This window comes from Brassica rapa, unplaced genomic scaffold, assembly GCF_000309985.2.
Source record: "Brassica rapa cultivar Chiifu-401-42 unplaced genomic scaffold, CAAS_Brap_v3.01 Scaffold0190, whole genome shotgun sequence".
Taxonomy (NCBI): Eukaryota; Viridiplantae; Streptophyta; class Magnoliopsida; order Brassicales; family Brassicaceae; genus Brassica; species Brassica rapa.
In genome coordinates this window covers 5,001-11,315 of record NW_022610134.1, presented here as the reverse complement: position 1 = coordinate 11,315, position 6,315 = coordinate 5,001, and the positions used below count along the sequence as shown (strand labels likewise).

General features: G+C 44.9%; 1 long non-coding RNA gene across 1 annotated transcript in view; it reads right to left on the bottom strand.

The window, feature by feature from the left end:
• Positions 1–290: 290 nt before the first annotated feature.
• Positions 291–6,315, bottom strand: part of LOC117129834 — a 7,251-nt gene continuing 1,226 nt past the window's right edge. The window contains exons 2-3 of the long non-coding RNA XR_004453385.1: positions 3,664–3,669; positions 291–2,462 (exon numbers count right to left, since the gene is read on the bottom strand). This is a non-coding gene — a long non-coding RNA (uncharacterized LOC117129834). The remainder of the gene's footprint in view (positions 2,463–3,663; positions 3,670–6,315) is intronic.

Sequence of the window (6,315 nt, the reverse complement as noted above, 5' to 3'; positions counted from 1 at the left end):
CACACCGACAGTCCCTGTTAATCATTACTCCGATCCCGAAGGCCAACACAATAGGATCAAAATCCTATGATGTTATCCCATGCTAATGTATACAGAGCGTAGGCTTGCTGTGACCACTCTAATTTCTTCAAAGTAAGAGCACCGGAGGCACGACCCGGCCAGTTAAGGCCAGGAGCATATCGCCGACAGAAGAGACAACCCGACCGGTGCTCACCGAAGGCGGACCGGGCGACCCATCCTAAGGATCAACTACGAGATTTTTAACTGCAACAACTTAAAAAAACGCTATTGGAGCTAGAATTACCGCGGCTGCTGGCACCAGACTTGTAAGACCCGATCCCGGCCGACTAGGCCGCGGTCGATTCCTCATGTCGCTCGGTCCATACACTGACCGAACCTCGAAATTTTTCGCCCTTTATCTATATTATCGCCCATAGGCGAGGGCTAACTTAGATCTTAGCTTAAGACTATCTTAGTCATTCCATAGCTTAGATCAATACAACACATATGCAGCGGAAAAATATCATCATCCATTGGTCTATAACCAATCTAATACTCGTCCGGTCGAATCACCTCAGCTAATGGTTAGTACTCTCAACTACCAACTAGCTCAAAGGTTGATCCTATACCCGAATCAAGTCATATGAATCTGAGGTTCCATTCCCCTAGTCCATTCTATCTAGAACTAAGCAAGAGTTACTAGATCATACCTTAGCCATATCCACGGAGCTTGTTAGCTCATCGGCCCAGCTGCTCTAGCTGAATGAACTCGTAAATCAGCTGATCGAGCTGTCACACTCGAACTGAGCTAAGTCCAAGCTATGGCCAGTTGCCATATACTGCATCCAGCTTCTTTACTAATAAAACAACTCCCCTAGGTACTTAGTCATTCAGCCAACCATCCCCACTGACTAAAGTAACCCTTGAGAAGTCTTCAAACAGCTAAGGACATGCATTGGGCCCTTCCCGGCTCATTCTACATTCAACATCCTTTAGCTTATCAGCTTATGCAAGCAAGTCCATCTCATGTACTACCAATGCCCATCAGATCCTAAGTCAATCAACCAACCACCCCACATGACGCAGAACCATGTCCCAACGAAGCCGATCACTACTGCTCTTACAACTGGTGCATCCTTTGATCAGTCAGATCCGACACCTTGACCCATCATCTATGGATTAGGTCGTCCATCCTTACCCATGATCACATCATACACGGCCTTCCTTGAATAATAACACCCAAGCTCAGTACTTATGGTCCACGCCACCAAGTACTAGCTAGACTCGTCTTTATGGCTCTTAGCCAATGCTTTGCACATAGCTTACCAACCCAAGGTTGATAACTAACATTCCTTATGATCAATAATAATAAGTGACAAACATTTCACAATACACAAGCATATAATCTGATAACCTAACACAAGGATCTATCATTGCATGGCTGGTTCCATAACTAATCGATCAATTTCTCACTAAACCCAAATCTCGCCGATTTCAAATGTGATCCAAAAACAAAATAAATTTCATGTAAATTTATGATAATTCCCAACTAAAAGAATGCCATAATCAGAATTTGCAGAACCGGCCTTGATCCTAGAGATCTCGTTCAAGATCATCCAAACCGGCCCAAAGTGGGCATCATCAAATCAATTCCTAAAAACTGATTAAGATTCATGAAAACTCATGAAAATTCATAACTAAGAGATAACCATAATCAGATTCCAAAGAACCGATCCAGAACATATATATCTCGATCAAGAACAGCCCGGCTAAGGCCATGGACATCATTCCTGAACCGGCCAATGCCATGGCTCAGTGCCATGAAGTCTGATCCAACAGACTACACCATGCAAACCTAGTTTACATCACAATTGATAGTCTTAAAGGGACGTGCCATACTTGGCCCTAACCGCACCACAAGAGACAGAACCATAACTTGAAAGTAATTATCAAATCGGTTACCTTATACATGATCTGATTAGATCATGTACCTCCTCTTATTGTGTTAGGCCATGCTCCTCCAGTGCACGCCTCTGTCAATCCTTATCACATACTTCCAGTATTGATAAGATCCATTCAAGGGTCGCACCCATCATCCCTTCCATGGAACTCCCATGAAACTACTTTCTACACTGCATCAACCATCAAGGCTATCTTGGCCTCTAAGAGTGGAGTCCGGCTTCCTCCCTTCTCCCCTAACCATTTGCGTGTGTCCCCAGGCTGTAGAAGAAGCCTAGGACGTGATCATCCATGATCATACACCATCACAGGGTCATGCATCACTTCCCCCTTCAATGGCCATGGAACTGCCTTTCTACACATATCTGCCTTCAAGGCTGCCTCAACCATTGGAAGTGGGTTCCGGCCTCCTATCTTCTCTCCAGGCTATTTTCGTGTGATGTATGAATGTAGAGGAAGCCCTGGCGTGGCAAACAATAATCAAAACTCACCAGAGGGGCGTTCTCAACTCCCCTCTTGATTGCCCTCCAATACTGCCTCTTTGATGCCTTTGAATGCCTCTTGGTATTGGATTCTTGAATCCGACCATATCTCTATTGAAACGTCTATGTCCCATTTCAAGTTCCAGGAACGGGGACATGACAAGTCTCCCCCACTTAGGATGGATTCGTCCTCGAATCCTGTGGTGTTGCCGTCCTGTCTGAAGACAAAAGATTCCAACCAAATTCTTTGCATTGGGAACATGGAGCATGCTCGATTGGTTCTTCCTAACCAATTCATTACATTTCCCTCTATGTTCCTTTTCATTGATCACGCCTTGATCATCATATATACAAGTCTCCCCCACTTGATAGAGATTTAATCCAAAATCTTATCAAGTGGTCCATCAAGCACCCATACAAGGACATGTCTTGTGTCACTGACCCAACTCTCCAGGTTGATGTCCTTGTACACACCAATTCCATATCTCTTTTTAGAATGTCGTCTACTCTAGACTTCATTTTTTTTTCCGGATCTTTGTCCATTGTAGACTAAACCGCCTCATTTTGACTCTGTCCATTACTGGACTTTGTCATAATCCGATCCTGGTCCTTTCATGGACTCGATTATATTCCGGTCCTGGTCAACTCAGGGACTCAACCGTTTTCAACCCGACCATATGCCTATCTCCAAATAGGTCGTCATGTGATCCTTTTCCCTTACTGGACTTGATCATTCTTATTCCAACCTTAGGTCAATCTCCGACTTGGTTGTGCTGGGATCCGCATCCCTCACTGGACTTGATCGACATCAGCTCGGCCATCTTGGCAGAAGCAATACGATAAGGACTTTTGGACATTGGGGCCGTCCCTGGTTCTAGTTCTGCTATGAACGGGTCAGCCCTATCAAGGGGAATGCCCTATAGCGCCCGAATCACGTCCTCGAACTCCCTGACCAGCGGAATCCCGTCCGGGTCACCAGCTCCTTCAACCTCCTTAGTGGCGATTTTGGCCAAATAAGCCTCACAACCCTTCTCAAGCATCCTTTCCACTTGGATTGCTGATATCACTAAGCATCCAGAGGTCGGACAAATACCTTGGAACCTTATCAGGGGTTCACACCTACTCCCAAACTGCACCCTTTCTCTGTGACAGTCCAGAGTGGCCCGATTATTTCCAAGCCTTGGAACCTGATCAGGGGTCCACACCCACTCTTAAACTGCACCATACCCTGATGACAGTCCAAGGTGGCCCGATTCTGTCCAAACCAGTCCATGCCTAATATCACCTTGTGATTCTCAAGGCAGACAACAATCAGATCCGCATGCATTACCCTGTCAGTGATCAACAATCAGATCCGCAGGCATTACCCTGTCTGTGATCAACAATCAGATCCACAGGCATTACCCTGTCTGTGATCAATACCGGGATGTCTCTAACCAGCCCTAGTGAATCCATCACCTGCCAACTGGCCCCATTCACTATGACAAGACACTCCCATGTTGCCATCTGGAACAAACCCTCTCCGACCATTCCTGGACTCACAACACTATGTGTAGCTCCAGTATCGAAAAGTATGTGTGTTTCCACACCACCGATCATTAAGTACTTAGATGAGTAAGATCTCGGTTTGATCAAACAATTGGAAAACGTCCCATACCATTCTCCAAAGCATCACACATCTTTGAACGTCCCATACCATTAACAAAAGTGTTTATAGTATACCTCAATCCTCATCATACTAAGATACTTAACATCGTGTTTCCAATTCCTCTTGGAATTGATCCATTCCATTCACTCAATCTTAAGGAATCCTACCTTGACTTACACTGAGTCCAAGCTGATCCATCTGATCAAAAGCCCACTCATGTACTAGCCATGTAGCGTCTCCCTTAGACCAATATGAACACCGCATATGCTCACTTGTTTTGAACGGCCACCAAGGGATAACACGAACCTCCAAGAGAGTGCTGCACGTTTCTTTCAACCTAAGCCACTCCCTGGTCCATGTAATTCCCTGGTCCAGGTCGTCCATACAAAGATCTTGCACTGCATCGATCGTCCAATCCGTCTATTATTTCCAAATAACTAGATAACTAACCTTTCTGTTTTCAAGGTCTCGCCCTTAGAGAGTGCATCTTGGCTAAGCCGGCTCATGTTGGAACTCCCCCGTTCACAAGCATGTAACCCAGTCTTACCTCAAATCTCTTTTGGCTCACCACCGCTAAGGTTCCAAATCATCTCAGTTTTCAGAAATAATTTCGGTTTGGAATTCAACATCTTTGAGCACTGTCCTTAACATGATAAAGCATGCTCTGATACCAACTTGTAAAACCCGATCCCGGCCGAGTATGCCGCGGTCGATGCCTCACGTCGCTCGGTCCATACACTGACCGAACCTCTAAAATTTTCGCCCTTTATCTATATTATCGCCCATAGTCGAGGGCTAACTTAGATCTTAGCTTAAGACTATCTTAGTCATTCCATAGCTTAGATCAATACAACACATATGCAGCGGAAAAATATCATCATCCATTGGTCTATAACCAATCTAATACTCGTCCGGTCGAATCACCTCAGCTAATGGTTCGTACTTTCAACTAACCAGCTAGCTCAAAGGTTGATCCTATACCCGAATCAAGTCATATGAATCTGAGGTTCCATTCCCCTAGTCCATTCTATCTAGAACTAAGCATTAGTTACTAGATCATACCTTAGCCATATCCACGGACCTTGTTAGCTCATCGGCCCAGCTGCTCTAGCTGAATGAACTCGTAAACCAGCTGATCGAGCTGTCACACTCAAACCTAGCTAAGTCCTAGCTATGGCCAGCTGCCATATACTGCATCCAGCTTCTTTACACATAAAACAACTCCCCTAGGTACTTAGTCATTCAGCCAACCATCCCCACGACTAAAGTAACCCTTGAGAAGTCTTCAAACAGCTAAGGACATGCATTTGGCCCTTCCCGGCTCATGCTTCATTCAACATCCTTTAGCTTATCAGCCTATGAAACCAAGTCCATCTCATGGACTAACAATGCCCATCAGATCCTAAGTCAATCAACCAACCACCCCACATGACCCAGAACTGATGAGTCTTCACACATACCTAACCGGCCGTGGAACCATATCCCAACGAAGCCGATCACTACTGCTCTTACAACTGGTGCATCCTTTGATCAGTCAGATCCAACACCTTGACCCATCATCTATGGATTAGGTTTACCCATGATCAGATCACACACGGCCTTCCTTGAATAATAACACCCAAGCTCAGTACTTTTGGTCCACGCCACCAAGTACTAGCTAGACTCTTCTTTATGGCTCTTAGCCAATGCTTTGCATATAGGTTACCAACCCAAGGTTGATAACTAACATTCGTTATGATCAATAATAATATGTGACAAACATTTCACATTACACAAGCATATGATCCGATAACCTAAGACAAGGATCTGTCATTGCATGGATGGTTCCATATATAATCGATTAATTTCTCACTAAACCCAAATCTAACCGCACCACAAGAGACAGAATCATAACTTGAAAGTAATTATAAAATCGGTTACCTTATACATGATCTAATTAGATCATGTGCCTCCTCTTATTGTGTTCGGCCATGCTCCTCCAGTGCACGCCTCTATCAATCCTTATCACATACTTCCAGTATTGATAAGATCCATTCAAGGGTCGCACCCATCATCCCTTCCATGGAACTCCCATGAAACTACTTTCTACACTGCATCCACCTTCAAGGCTATCTTGGCCTCTAAGAGTGGAGTCCGGCTTCCTCCCTTCTCCCCTAACCATTTGCGTGTGTCCCCAGGCTGTAGAAGAAGCGTAGGACGTGATCATCCATGATCATACACCATCAC